Below are 15,323 nucleotides of genomic sequence, written 5' to 3'. Positions count from 1 at the left end.
TTCACCTGCCTACAGAGGAGCTGCTTCCGCTCCATGACTCCTTGAAGGGCAAAGCGCCCACTGATGTTATTACAATAACTCCATCACTTCAAACAGCCTTCCAGAAAATCCAATTGGCCCTAAATAAGGCACAGCTGGCACGCTACAAGCCTGAGTGCCCACTTTGCCTTTGGATCCTCCCCGGGTCTGAACTTTCCTCAGCTGCAATTACACAATCAGTTGAGCCCCTTCAATGGGTGCACGCATCAGTGGGAGGAGCTCCCAGAGTTTATTCCCAGCTAGACCAGCTAGCTGACTTGGTAATTAAGGGCAGTGATACTTCCCTGAGACATTATGGGCAAGATCCCGATGTGCTAACTATTCCCTACCGGTTGTCAGATTTTGAATGGGTCAGAAGGAATAATGCACGGGTGTCCAGTGCCCTGGAGGGCTTTAGGGGCAAGGTCCATTGCCATTATGGCACTTCAAGATGGGTGTCCTCATTTTCCAGACTACAGTGGACACCCCCTGTGCTTTTCTCTACCAAGCCTCTTGTCAAGGCTGCCAATGTGTTTACAGATGGGGGAAGAGCCGGCTCTGCCGTAGTGGTACGCTCCGCCTCGCCCCCTGCCGGTGGGAAAGAAAACACCCGTTACTTTGAGGCTGTCACTGGCTCTGCACAATTTAAAGAATTGTACGCAGTCGCCCTGGCACTGACCCATGTCAAACAGCCAATGAACTTGTTTTCTGATAGTCTGTATGTGGTTAATTTGCTACCCAACCTAGTATGTTCATACATTAAATTAGATGAAAACCCAATCACTCCTCTGATGATCCAAGTCAGGTCTCTGTTAAAAGAGCAGAGTGAGCCTATATTTTTTACAGCACCTTCGTGGACACCAAGGACTGCCTGGAGACCTGGCACAAGGTAATCGTATGGCTGACCAGCTGGCCACTAATAGAACCATTATAGCTCTGGCCATTGTACAACCTCAAAACCTTCAAATGGCCAAAGGACTCCATGAGCATACTCACTTAAATTGGAGAGGGTTACATCAGAGATTTCCTTCAATTCCTATAAAAGACTTAAAAAAGATTATAAGGACTTGCAAATCATGTATGCCTTTCATGCAAGTCCCTCCCCTGCAATCTCCAGGGGTGAACCCAAGAGGTCTCAAACCTAACCTAATTTGGCAGACTGATGTAACTCACTACGCTCCTTTTGGAAGGCTAAAATATATATTTATGTCCATTGACACATGCTCTGGCGCGTGTTGAGCCTCTCTGCATACCGGGGAAAGAGCACGGCATGCTGAAAGCCACTTCTTACAATGTTTTGCTATCCTAGGGCTGCCTTTACAGGTGAAAACAGATAATGGACCTTGTTTCACCAGCAAGCCTTTACAGGCGTTTTTCCAAATGTGGAATATTAAACATACCACTGGAATACCATATAACCCAAAGGGTCAAGCCATAATTGAGAGGCACAATAAGACCCTGAAGGATCAATTATTAAAACAAAAAGGGGGGGAAGCCCCCATGACCAGCTGAGGACAGCGATGTTTACATTGAATATTTTAAATTTCTCAAAGGACCAACCTCTGTCGGCTTTCCAGAGACACTGGTCAAGCCAAACACCCTACTTAAAGGTGGAAGTCCGTTGGAAGGATCCCCTTACAGGGGCATGGCGAGGCCCAGACCCACTTATCAGTGCCGGAAGGGGCTTCGCCTGCGTTTTCCCCACTGGGGAACCGAATCCAATCTGGATACCTGCTAGAGACGTAAAATATTGTTCATCAGAATGACCACCCAAGGGCACCTGCCCTTGAGGGATGTCTCCCCTTGTTTCCTCTCAGGAAAGCAAAGACCGTGATGGAATTTTCTATGGAGAAATGGGAGAGCCTGCCTGTACCAGCGATGGACCCAGTGTTGGCCCTGTTTCTTCCCTCGACCCTGCCTGGCGCCCTTTGGAGTAATGTTTGCTGTGGCAGCATGGCCCACAGCCTTGTTGCACAAGGACCAAAGGGAAATTTTGCACGCTGTTGTTCCTTCCTTCGCTCCCCCCTTTGCTGCTTATCTTAGGGGTCCCCATTGGAGGGAAATAGGAGCTAAAGGACTTGGACACCTTAATGTTTTATGATAAATGTTTACAATAAGCAAGGGATTGGTACCTTGCTGCAATGTTTACTATAAAGTGTTTACTAACCTCAGTTGTTAAGTTACCAGCACCCTGGCTGCCACATCGCCAGGACCTGAACCTGCTTCTACCTTACCATCGAGGGGAGAAAGAGCCATCTGCGCTACCTTGCGTGACACCAGAATGGACCAGGATTCCTCTATTTCCTATGGACTGAGCCAGATAAGAGACCCTCCTTTGCTTTGTGCCTGTGTTGTAATTGCTCATGTGTTACAGTTGCTCATGTTTGCATTTGCCTTGTATTACGATTGCTTATGCTCATGTCTGCTTTATGCTCCCATCTACATTATGTTTACATTGCCCTGTGCTAGACACATGGGTCTCTTATACTGTAAGCGATGGGCCAGAGCTGTCTGGGTACCAAGTGGCCTTTGGCCTCTTAGCCATATAGGAGCCCCATGAGGCTCGTCACTCGACCCCTAGGACCTGCTGCTCGCTGAGGTCCGCTGGCATGAGAGAAAATTATCAGGGCTTTCTTTCAAGTGCCAATCCCACTCTCCCCGAGTCCTCTCATCGGGCCCGCAAGCTCGGCAGGAAGGTCAGCCTGAAGAGCTAGGGCGTTAGCCCAAGACGGGTACGAACCCCATGGTGGGGGGCAACCTAAGACACGGCACACTCTCAAGTAGGGCGCCTCCTGCTGTTCAAAGAAAAATAAATAAATAAATATAAAAGAGGCAGATGTTGGGATCCGGCCTTTAGACTTGACGGGGGGCTTGACGCCCTTCCCCCCAAGCCCTAGGGGAACGTGGAAGCAGGCTACGTTTTCTGGGTCCGGAACCATAAGAACTGGCTTTGCACCCAGCCCCCAACTCTCCCGCCAGCCCAGGCGCCTCCCAGTCTCGCCCTGGCTCGGCGCTTTCGAGTGACATTAGCTCAAGGGGATCATGTGACAGCTTTCAGCCTATGGGCGTGCTGGCCGATCGCCCTCTCTCACTATCATCTCCCTTTACCCCCGCCTTAATAAATCAGTTGGCTCTGGAAGCTTTCTCCGAGACTTGCGTACGCCTGACTTTATTTACCGGTAAGGAGGCGGGCACGCTTTCTCGTCCAGGCATGCGCGCGTGAGGTCGGCCCTGACCCCTCCATCCCATCTTGGATATCTGCCAGCCGGGTGTCCAGGAGAGAGGACGAGAGGGGGTGGCGAGAAACCTAGCTGAGCCTTGTTCCCAATGCCGGGAGAGGCGACCGAGCCCGGCACCTGACGACACAGATGGACGGCTTAGTGGGCGCCGCTGCCCCCTGGGAACAGAAGCCCCTGCCTGTGGCCTGGAAGCGAGCGGGTCCTGGGCTGGTGTGAAAGCCTGGGAGTCGGAGCAGGGTCACTAAGAGCACACAGTCTCCTGGCGTGCATGGCCCTCAGGACCACGCGGGGTCCCATGTGCGCTGAAGATCAAAAGCAGCATTGGTTACGGGGCTCGGCTCTGACCCCACAGCCTTGAGGCTCCCTCACCCGAGGGCTGAGAGCCGCTTGTGGTCAGCGGCGGGTGAGGAGGTAGATGGAGGATCTGTGCAGGAGAGGCTCCTGAGGAAGGGGACACTTCTGCAGCAAGAGAGTGGCTGGGAGCCATGAGGCTGACGGGTGGGGTAGGAGGTCATTGGGCATGTTGTTCTGGGCCCTGCAGGGTCTTCTTTGCGTCACCTCCTCAGGGTCCCCAGAACGAGAGCTATGGAGGTGAGAGTTGGGCAGAGGCTCCTGGCTGTGTGAGCAGGATGGAGCCATGTGCCCCCACCCCCAGCTTTGGGTACTCACCTCAGCTGTCTGCAAAGCAGTGGGAGAGACTGGTGCAGCAGGTACAGCCCTGGGCATTGCTCGTTCCTGGAAAACACCCCAGGTGGGTACCACTGCCTACACCAGATTCCATGTCTGCAGGGAAAGAGGCTGTTGCTTACTGCACCAGGAAGCCTGATGCCACTAAATCACCACTCTATGGCCGATCCCAGAATGCACATTATAAACGTAGCATCAAGTTAGGCACAAGGCGACAGCAAGAGGGTTTTGCTGGGTTAAAGGACAAGTTACCATGCCTCACCTGGACATGAACTCCACCAGCCCCCCTCTCCTCAAAGCACAGCAGCTGAGATACACACACGCAGCAGCTGGCACACCCCACTCCCCGGAGGTGCCCACGTCACCTGACGCCCCACTCCCCGGAGGTGCCCATGTCACCTGACGCCCCACTCCCCGGAGGTGCCCGCGTCACCTGACGCCCTGCTCTCTAGAGGTGCCCACGTCACCTGACGCCCGCTCCCCGCAGGTGCCCGCGTCACCTGGAGCCCCGCTCCCTGCAGGTGCCCCCTTCAGAAGCTCAGGTTTTTTCTGAACTGACCTTAGACTTCCAAAATTTTAAGCACAAGTACTCATAGTGTCCTTGTGAGTTTTTGGTCATAGTTATTTCTGATTTCAGCCTCTTTTTATCTGAATCTTCCTCTCTTCTTAGCACTGTATTTTGATATTTACCAGTACTTTATTACCTTTTATCGCACTAATCTGTATTTGTTCCAGCACGGTATTTTTTCTTCAATTACTAGACTTGTGTGATTCTGTTCTCACCTCACTTGCCATCTGAGAAATGAATTCAGGTACTATGTTAGCCGTGTCCCAGGAATTTTGACACGTGGTATCGTTTATTTTCTCCATCGTTGTAACTGCCTTGCTGTCTGCTTGCACAGAGGTTCTTAGTGACATCCTTCTAAGTGATCTCCGACGCGAGGTTCTGCCTGAGTGGCATCATGGCTGGCACAGTGTCCCCTGACACTGGCGCTTTGGGATGAATGAGCACCTCTACAACCAGCTCACGGCCCCGTCCCCACTTTTGGTTATTGCCATCTGACTTGGCCTCTGAGGTCGACTGATGGTGTCCAGAGACATCCCTGTCCTGATCTCACCACACAACACACAGCCAGAGGTGCTCAGCTGGCTTTATGGAGATAACGCGGGTGGGCCCATTTTAACCCCAAGTCCCAAAATGGGGTGGGGCCCCCTGAGGGGCTTGCGCTTGGTGGATGAGAAGGAGTGCACGGCTCACAGGCTTCTCTGAAGACTAGCAAAACTAGCAAAAGACTGGCTATGCTATCCACACTGGGTAAAGGTCCTTTGAATAGATTGCTACCTGCCATGGCCCCAGAGCACAGACTCTCTGGTCAGCTCGCCCAAGCAGGTGTGAGGACTCAAAGCTTTAGCAGCCTAGCATGAACACCCAGAGGGGGGAGCCCTGGGTGACTGTCCACTGCTGTTGGCCACGATTGTGGCCTGGCCAGCCTTCCATGCACCACGGCCAGCCACAGGAGCTCTGAGGCCAGCGGTGGTGTGCAGAGGGCCGGGCCGGGAGCAGCACAGGCGCAGGCTCAGCCCTGCGGAGGAGCGCCGTCCGCGGCATGGCTTCTGCCGCCCTAGACGCTCTTCCAGCGGATACTAGCGGTTTGTGTCCCAGAGGTCTCTAGAACGTGTGTCTGGCACGTCATTTCTCCATCTTTTTATTTTCAACATTTTTCTGTTGTTGTTTTTATCCATGGCTTATCTGGGACTGTGGTTGCCCAGGGATGACCAGATCTTGGTCAAAATTCTCTGTTTTAAATGGGAAATGCCTAATAGTTGTTGAAGTTATAATCTGAGAATGTATGCTATTTTATTTCACATTTCTCATTATACTCCTGCTGTTTCTGTTTTCACTGAAGTTTTAAACTTCTCTTGAACAGGATACACATGAAAAGCATCCTTTTACAGTGGTGTACTTGTTTATTCTCACTGATTTCTTCATCCTACCTGTACCTGTCTGTGGAGAGGCCATCCCTCAAGCTGCCATCGAGCTCCCAAGGCCTTCTCGTCTCCCTGTGACAGCTCCCAGCAGCCACACGCCAGGCCTCTGCAGCACCAGCCACTCACCAGGCCCGTGGATGGCTGCCACGGCGCTCCGCTGTGGGAGGCTCTGCCGGGACACTGTGTGTGGAGGAGCACGGGACCTCCCCTGACACCCCACCTGGAGAGGGCGCCAGGGAGGCAGGGAGGCTCTGCCGGGACACTGTGTGGAGGAGCACGGGACCTCCCCTGACACCCCACCTGGAGAGGGCGCCAGGGAGGCGGGGGACGGGAAAGGCCTGCTCCTTCTCGGGAAGTAGGCTCCCATGAACTTCTCCTCTTGGTGGGCCAGGTTTGCACGAGTCAGCTTCTTGTCGCTACTGTAAGTCGGCTTACAAAGAGGGATGGTCTCCTTTGGTCCACAGTTCGGGAGGTGACAGACCACGGTTGCTTTCTCTGCCGCTTTGCTGAGGCAGTGCCTTGCGGCAGGCGCGAGGGGAGGAGTGGGCCCTCAGCCCCAAGGACGCACTCAAGACCTGCAGCCCTTTCAGGCAGCCCTGCCTCCTGAAGACCCCCCTGCTCCAAGCAGTACCGGACCGGGGGCCCACGCCTCCCACTGGGGCCTGTCAGGCACATTCATCCCAATGGCTGCAGTGTTTTCCTAGATTACCCATTCTGTCCCTGTATTTGTCTTGGAATGAGCCACCTTCTCGGGCAATCCTTTCATTTCCTCTCTGTCTCTGTTTATTTCCTCTTCTTCTTAAATTTGGTGCTTCTTTTTCTCTAGATGGGATTATCTAGTATTTCAATCTTTATGATTTACTTTAAAAGATCCAGTTTTAGATTTACTCATTAGTTCTATTACTTTTCTATTTCAATGACGATGCTAACCTTTATTAATTTTCTTCAGCTTTTCTTCTTTTTAAAAACGTTTTATTATTTGATTTTTTTCATGTTCACCAGTTTTATCTTTCTTTACATCAGTCCTGGGATTTGAATCCAGGGCCTGGGAATTGTCCCTGAGTTTCTTTTGCTCAATGCTAGCTCTCTACCACTTGAGCCAGAGCACCACTTCTAGCTTTTTCTGAGCAGTTTGTTGGACAGCCTTTTCTGCCAAAGCTGGCTTTGAACCACAATCCTCAGATCTCAGCCTCCTGAGTAACTAGGATGACAGGTGTGAGCCACTAGCATCTGGCCCTGTTTTATCTTTAGTGATATATTTTATGCATGTTCTCTGACATTGTGACCATATCCACAGGTTCTTGTGCATGTGTGTGTATAAACTCTTTTCTAAAGGATTTGTCTTTTAGTGACTCTGTTTCTTTTTAGCAACAGAGACTTCTAGAGAGCATGCCCACACTACTGGTAATTCTTTTCTACTTTTCCTACTTTTAATTAGTGCTTTTACAGCATTTTTCCTCTTAAACTAGAGAACGTGGTCTCTTTTTAAATCTGCTGTTTTCTTTGTCTCATTTAACACTGGAAAGCCCTCAGTTTTTACAGGAGGCCCCATCGGTGCTCTGTCCTGGGAACGAGCTGGATCCAGGCACCCTGAGTCCAGAGGAGGCAGGGATGATCCTTTGTGGGGTGCCTGTCCACACCCTGACCCGCAGCAGATATCCTGGGTGGACAGCAGAGGGCGCCCATGCCCACCACACTGGCCCCCAGAACACAGCCACTCAGCCAGCCTTCTGTCTCCAGAGCTGGGTGGCGGGGGAGGAGGGGGAAGGGCAGGGGGGCTGGGGAGGCAGAGCCCCCACCCTAAAGGCAGACAGGAAGCATAGTGCTCAGCCATCCTCCACTGCCCCCATCCACCTCCCACTCCCTGGCCACCCTGGGGCCACCGGTCAGTTTGTTGGTCTGGGGTTTGATGGGGAGGGCAGAACCCCGGCAGGCACAGGGGCTGTGCTTAGGAACTGGTTTGATATACAAAAAAAAAAAAAAAAGCTTCCCTCCCAGGAAGCTGGTGAGGAGCAAAGCCAAAGGCCTGGAAGTGAGTCTGAGGAGCTGCAGGACTTCAGCCCACTCTCCTGGTTCTGCTGGTACTTCCTGGATCTCTCCACACTTCCTTGTCTGTCTGTACTGCCTTGTCTGCCTGTACAGTGTCTATGTCTGTCCATTCTTCCTGTGTCTGTCTATATGTCTTGTGTCTATCTGTACTTCTCTGTATCTGTCTGCACTTCCCTGTGTCCGCTTAAACTTCCTATACCTGCCTATACTTCCCCATATTTCTCCACATTTCCTTGTCTGTTTCCCCTGTCTGTCTGTACTTTGCTGTGTCTACCTCTGCTTCCCTGTCTCTGCCTGTACTTCCCTGTGTGAGTCTGTATTTCTTTTCTTTTCTTTTCTTTTTTTTTTTTTTTTGGCCAGTCCTGGGCCTTGGACTCAGGGCCTGAGCACTGTCCCTGGCTTCTTCCCGCTCAAGGCTAGCACTCTGCCACTTGAGCCACAGCGCCGCTTCTGGCCGTTTTCTGTATATGTGGTGCTGGGGAATCGAACCTAGGGCCTCGTGTATCCGAGGCAGGCACTCTTGCCACTAGGCTATATCCCCAGCCCTGTATTTCTTATGTCTGTATCTCCTGTGTCTGCCTGTACAGCATCTGTATCTGCAGTCTGGACTTCGGCCTCCTGGGAGCACCTGGTGGGAGCCCTACCCTGACACTTCCGTTGTGGCCGCACCAGCAGCAGTAGAGGGCTGTGCATCTTGGTGAGAGCCCGTGTGGGTTTACACGGCCGAATCTAGCACACGAGCCAGGTGGAGCGTGAAGACCTGATTGCCCTGGCCCTCCATGCCCATATCCCCAGCTGGAGGAGTGCCTAATGGTGGGGACATTGCAGAAAGGGGTGCCTGTCCCCGGGCAGCATCCAGGGCCAGCCTAAGAGGGTGGATGCGGAGCCACAGTGGGCCACAGGACTCGGGCGGGGGGGGGGGCGGTCTCAGTGGTGGTTCTGGCCTCATTTATCACACGTCTCATCTCCAAGTCTGGTATGCCTCTCCACTCCCCCCTTCCACGTAGTTCAGCCCCCTCCTACGGCCCCAGCTGCTCCCTGGCTGGGACAGGAAATGATTCTTGTGCATAGGAATGCTCAGCTGCCCTGATGGGCCTTCAGGGCCCTTGGAGTGGGCTCTGGGGCCCAGGTGGTGAGACGCCAGCCCTGTCTGTCACTTGCCAGGCAGCCCCGTCCCTGGGGTCTGGCCAGGCCTCCCTCTGGCCCAGCCATGCCTGGCTGTGCCTGGGAGGAGAGCCAGGCCTCCCCCTCCCCCCACGCCCAGCCGCTGCTGAAGAACTATCACTACCAGATGTTCCCTTTTTCCACAGAGCCAGAGCCTGTGTGAGGTAATGGGAAAACGAACTCGGGAGGCCCCACAGCATCCGGGCTGCAGCCTCTCGTAGGCCTGGGAGGTGAGTGGGACAGTCTCCCGAGGAGATGCAAGGGGCACCAGTGCTCCAAAATGACACTAATTTCCCTGGAGTCCTGGGCCTCTGTCCCGGCAGGTGGCCCCGTGCCCAGCAGGTACCCAGTGCCCTGGAGTCCTGGGCCTCTGCCCCAGCGGGCAGCCCCGTGCCTAGCAGGCCCATTGTTCCTGACCCTCGGTTACCACTTGGGCTTCCTTGGAGCATCTCTGGGCCAAGAGTTCCCAGTCCCTGAGCCCTTGTACCCCTGATTCAGGCTCCTTGCCTGCCCTGGGGCCCCATCTCTACCCTGGACACAACCCAGGCCTATCCTCCAAGGGGCAACTGTTCCCCCAGGGCAAAGGAAAGGTCACCCTTCCTCGAGAACTCTGGGGTCTTTGATGAAACCAAAGCACCTTTGGATGAAAGGTGCGTTGTTTCCACTGGCTTCTGACCCAAATGCCCCGTCAGGCACCTGTGTACTGGCACAGGCAAGCCTGGAATGGGTTCCAACAGCAGGGCTCCAAGCCCAAAGCCAGGGTTCCACACAGACCGCGGGGGAAGCCAGGGTTCCACAGAGACCAAGGAGAAGTCTGAGTCCTGCTGCCATGTGGGAGGTGAGCCCTTCCTTCCAGGAAAACAGAGCATTTGAATGGGTTTGCTCTGGTTTCAATGCCAGCCACAGCTCCCAGAATACCCCTCCTCAGACACGTGGGCCTGGAGCCAGCCCCAGATGCTGCTGCCAGTGGCAGGGGCTGCCTGCTTGCCCCCTGGGAGTTTCCTCTTGCCCTCCACCCCCGGCCCCACCCTGGCCCACGCCCTCTGGGCCTCGCCTGCACAGTGACTTGGGTTTTGTAGTGTTGCAATGGAAGGATGGTGCACAAACCGGAGAGTCTAAGTCTGCTCTCACCATGAGCTCAGGGGGGTGAGCCACCTGCCAGCCCCCGTAGCCAGAGACTCCCCACAAGCCAGCCCCTTGCAGCCTCGTCCTCTGTGGATGCACTGGTCCTGTGGCAGCCTGCATCCGGGAACAGGACACTCACACTTCAGTCCACCACAGCCTGTGGCCCCTGGACAGTTACGTGGCCTATGATTTACTGGACAGCTCCATCCTGCTGAGCCTTCTGGGTGTTACTTGATTATTTTTGATTAAAGAAAATGCTGCAAAAATACATATTCTGGTGTAGATGCTGTGCTTCAGTTGAGGATGTTCCTGGAATGAACTCTCTTCTTAGCCAGGCAGATGCTGGAGCTCCAAACACAGTCTGATTTACTCAATCTGAAAGGGAGCGCCACCATTGGCACCAACCCCAGCAGTATGTGCCACGGCCCTGTGTGGAATCAGCGTGTGCCACGGCCCTGTGTGGAATCAGCGTGTGCCACAGCCCTGTGTGGAATCAGCGTGTGACACAGTCCTGTGTGGAATCAGCGTGTGCCACAGCCCTGTGTGGAATCAGCGTGTGACACAGTCCTGTGTGGAATCAGCGTGTGCCACAGCCCTGTGTGGAATCAGCGTGTGACACAGCCCTGTGTGGAATCAGCGTGTGACACAGCCCTGTGTGGAATCAGCGTGTGACACAGTCCTGTGTGGAATCAGCGTGTGACACAGTCCTGTGTGGAATCAGCGTGTGACACAGCCCTGTGTGGAATCAGCGTGTGACACAGTCCTGTGTGGAATCAGCGTGTGACACAGCCCTGTGTGGAATCAGCGTGTGACACAGTCCTGTGTGGAATCAGCGTGTGACACAGCCCTGTGTGGAATCAGCGTGTGACACAGCCCTGTGTGGAATCAGCATGTGCCACAGCCCTGTGTGGAATCAGCGTGTGACACAGTCCTGTGTGGAATCAGCGTGTGACACAGCCCTGTGTGGAATCAGCGTGTGACACAGCCCTGTGTGGAATCAGCGTGTGACACAGTCCTGTGTGGCATCAGCGTGTGACACAGCCCTGTGTGGAATCAGCGTGTGACACAGTCCTGTGTGGAATCAGCGTGTGACACAGTCCTGTGTGGAATCAGCGTGTGACACAGTCCTGTATGGAATCAGCGTGTGCCACAATCCTGTGTGGAATCAGCGTGACACAGCCCTGTGTGGAATCAGCATGTGACACAGCCCTGTGTGGAATCAGCGTGTGACACAGTCCTGTGTGGAATCAGCGTGTGACACAGCCCTGTATGGAATCAGCAGGTGCCACAGCCCTGTGTGGAATCAGCGTGTGACACAGCCCTCTGTGGCATCAACAGTGTGTGCCACAGCCCTGTGTGGAATCAGCGTGTGACACAGCCCTGTGTGGAATCAGCAGCGTGTGCCACAGCCCTGTGTGGAATCAGCGTGTGACACAGTCCTGTGTGGAATCAGCGTGTGACACAGTCCTGTGTGGAATCAGCGTGTGACACAGCCCTGTGTGGAATCAGCATGTGACACAGCCCTATGTGGAATCAGCGTGTGACACAGTCCTGTGTGGAATCAGCGTGTGACACAGTCCTGTGTGGAATCAGCGTGTGACACAGCCCTGTGTGGAATCAGCGTGTGACACAGTCCTGTGTGGAATCAGCAGCGTGTGCCACAGTCCTGTGTGGAATCAGCGTGTGACACAGCCCTCTGTGGCATCAACAGCCTGTGCCACAGTCCTATGTGGAATCAGCGTGTGACACAGTCCTGTGTGGAATCAGCGTGTGACACAGTCCTGTGTGGAATCAGCGTGTGACACAGCCCTGTGTGGAATCAGCGTGTGACACAGCCCTCTGTGGCATCAGCGTGTGACACAGTCCTGTGTGGAATCAGCGTGTGACACAGCCCTCTGTGGCATCAACAGCGTGTGACACAGTCCTGTGTGGAATCAGCAGCGTGTGCCACGGTGCTGCCTGGCATCGGGCAGTGTGTGCCACAGCTCTGTGTGGCACCTCCAGCTGCAGTGGCCTACAGCCCTCCCTGGCTGATGAGGCCTCATTGCAGATTGGTGCCTCGCTGGCTGGCACAGGCCCCTGGGAGTACCTCCCTCCCCACCTTGTCACTGACCAAAGGCTCCTTGTCAGCCAGGCACACTGCCCACCTGAGGGCTGACCCCAGGACCAGCGGCCCAGAGCAGCAGTGCTGACCAGCATCACAGCCCTGGCTGGCGTTTCTGGCAGAAGGCCCGGGACCCACGGCACCTCGCAGACCAGAGGCCCTGCTGGCCCAGATGGCCGGCCTGGCTCAGCCCCAGGTGGAGCCTGACCACAGGCTCTCCCCTGCCCAGGTGACTCATTTGGAAAACCATGCCCACTGGGTCTGTGGTGACCAGCAGGCAACTGGTCGGTTGAGCCTGGGTTCGGGTGGGCCATGAAGAGTCTGCCGGGAGCTGGCCGAGCCGCCTGCCCCGAGGGCTGGGGCAGGAGGGCTGGGGCAGGACCGCAGGGCGGCCGCGTGTGAGGCCCTGTGCTGCCCGGTCCACATCAGCTCTGTCCACCGTCGAGGCGCCATAGAAACCGGACGCACAGCGTGGAAAACATTTGCTGCCCCGATGAATCATGTTCCACGTCGGGAGGAAAATTTACTGGATAAATAAAACTGTCTTTGTAGGGTAGCTGCCCAGTGGGTCTGGGTCTTTGGGACTTGTGATGAAGGCAGGTTTTCACAGCCCATGCCCAGGAAGGGTGTGGACGTTCCGGAAACACCACAGCCTGTGGTGGGCGCCTCAGACACCCCCTGCCCCCCATCCTCTGGGCTTGGTGCCATGCCCCACAGGCTGGCAGGCACCACACCCTCCTCCTAGCCTTCAGTGGGGTGGAAAATCCTCAGCCGTCCGTCCTCCTGGCCTTCGGTGGGCAATGAATGGCCTCCCTGCCCTTGAGTATCGGAGCAAGAAGACACGCCTAGGGTCAGCATGGCGTCTCCGAGGGGCCCTAGCCTCAGGGCCGAGGGCCGGGACCCAGCGGCTCCTGCAGCACACAGCTCCTCCCCCTGGGCCATGGGCCAGGTGTCCAGTGCTGGGCACCTGTCTACCTGCCTCTGCCCTCTGCGTACTGCCGGTGGCCGGGGCCTCCTGTCCGTCAGGCAGAGCCTGTGGCAGACGGCTGCCCCGTGCCCGAGCTGCTCCCCGATGAAGGGAGGAAGTGACCAGACAGCCACACAAAGGAGCAAGGCTCGGTCAGGGCCAAGGCCCGTCCCCCTCTCCTCCGGCCCCCCGTCTGCCATGCCCCTTCAGGCACATGGTCCACACTTCTCTCCATTCTTAGAGCAAAAATGAGTGGGGAAGATTCCTTCCTTCCTTCCCCCATTTTTTTGTTATTTAAAATGTCTTCTTAAAATTGTATTAAGTAGTTGCACAGAGGGATTACAATTCCATAATTCGGGTCATGAGTGCAATGCTTCTCGAGCAATGTCACCCTTCCATCATTCTCCCCCTCCCATCCCTGTCCTCAAGTTACGGATCCTTTTTCTTTAAAAAAAAAAAAAAAGTCGAAGTGGCCCCTAAGGGCATAAAAGTCACAGGTGCCAGGTTGCCACACACTGTCCAGTGCCGTGTAGACCGAGTGCCTGGGTCAGGCTGAGCTCACCAGCTCTAGCCCACTTCCTCAGCCCAGAACTGAAAAGGGAGATGCAGAAATCCCTCCTGGAAGAAGGGATGCTTTTCTTAAATGGAGAGGGGGGAAGAGGAGGAGGTGGGGGGAGGAGGAGGAGGAGGAGGAGGAGGAGGAGGAGGAGGAGGAGGAGGAGGAGGAGGAGGAGGAGGGGAGGAGGAGGAGGAGGAGGAGGAGGACGACGATGACGACGACGACGACGACGAGGAGGACGAGGAGGAGGAGGAGGAGGAGGACGACGACGACGACGACGACGACGAGGAGGACGAGGAGGAGGAGGAGGAGGAGGACGACGACGACGAGGAGGAGGACGAGGAGGAGGGGGAGAGGAGGAGGAGGAGGAGGAGGAGGAGGGGGAGGAGGGGAGGAGGAGGAGGAGGAGGAGGAGGAGGGAGAGGAGGAGGAGGAGGAGGAGGACGACGACGACGACGACGACGACGAGGAGGACGAGGAGGAGGAGGAGGAGGAGGAGGAGGAGGAGGAGGGGGAGGAAGAGGAGGAGGAGGACGACGACGAGGAGGAGGGCTGACGTCCTGGGCTGACAGCCAGGGGCCACAGGGGGCGCTGTTGCTCCACTGAAGGAGCCGACCACGCCCGTCTCCTGGGCTTCCCTCCAGGCCTGCCGGCCATGCCCACTGGACGCAGGCCACGCCCGCCCGCCCCACTCCTCCGGGATGCGGAGTGCTGGGCAGATTCCATCTCCCCACCAGCCTGGCTCCCAGGGGTGGGTTAAATCTCCCCAAGTAGGCTAGCCTGGCCTCTTGGTTCGGGGGTTATTTTGGTGTTCTTGAGGGTTTTCTTTTGATTTTGAGGGGTGCGTTTTGTTTGCTTGGGGGCTTGAACTCATCATGCTCACTCAGCTCATTCGCTCAGCTGGTGCTAGGCCACTTGAGCCATAGCTCCCATTCAGCGTTTAGCTGAGTAACTGGAGATGAATCTGTGGATTTCCCTGCCCCGGCTGACTTCAAACTATGACCTTCCATGGCCTTTTGGGTAGCCGGGCTGACAGGTATGGGCTGCAGGATAAGAAAAGTAAAGACACCTGAGGGTTCCAGCCAGCGCCTGGGCGTCTGCCGTCCCTGGCGTCTGCTGGAAGTGCTTGTGCAGAGGGGCTGCGGGCCGGGCCGGGGAGCCCTGCACTGGGCCCTCGCTGCCACCCATCTGGGCGGCCTCAGTGGCTTGCCCACACCCTCTGCCGTGGAGGGTGTTCTGAAAGGTGTCACCCCTGGAGGGCCCACAGGGCAGCCAGGCCCTGGCACCTGACCATTACCAGATCCGATTGTCCCCGCCCCCCCATGGACGCTCCATCAGACATGAACACACGGGGTAGACTGCCACTTCTGCTCAGCTGGGCAACCAGGCGGCTCGGCTCTGCCTGTGGAGACCAGCACGGCC

This window comes from Perognathus longimembris, chromosome 5 (genome assembly GCF_023159225.1).
Source record: "Perognathus longimembris pacificus isolate PPM17 chromosome 5, ASM2315922v1, whole genome shotgun sequence".
NCBI classification, from domain to species: Eukaryota; Metazoa; Chordata; class Mammalia; order Rodentia; family Heteromyidae; genus Perognathus; species Perognathus longimembris.
Note: the sequence above shows the minus strand (reverse complement) of the source record.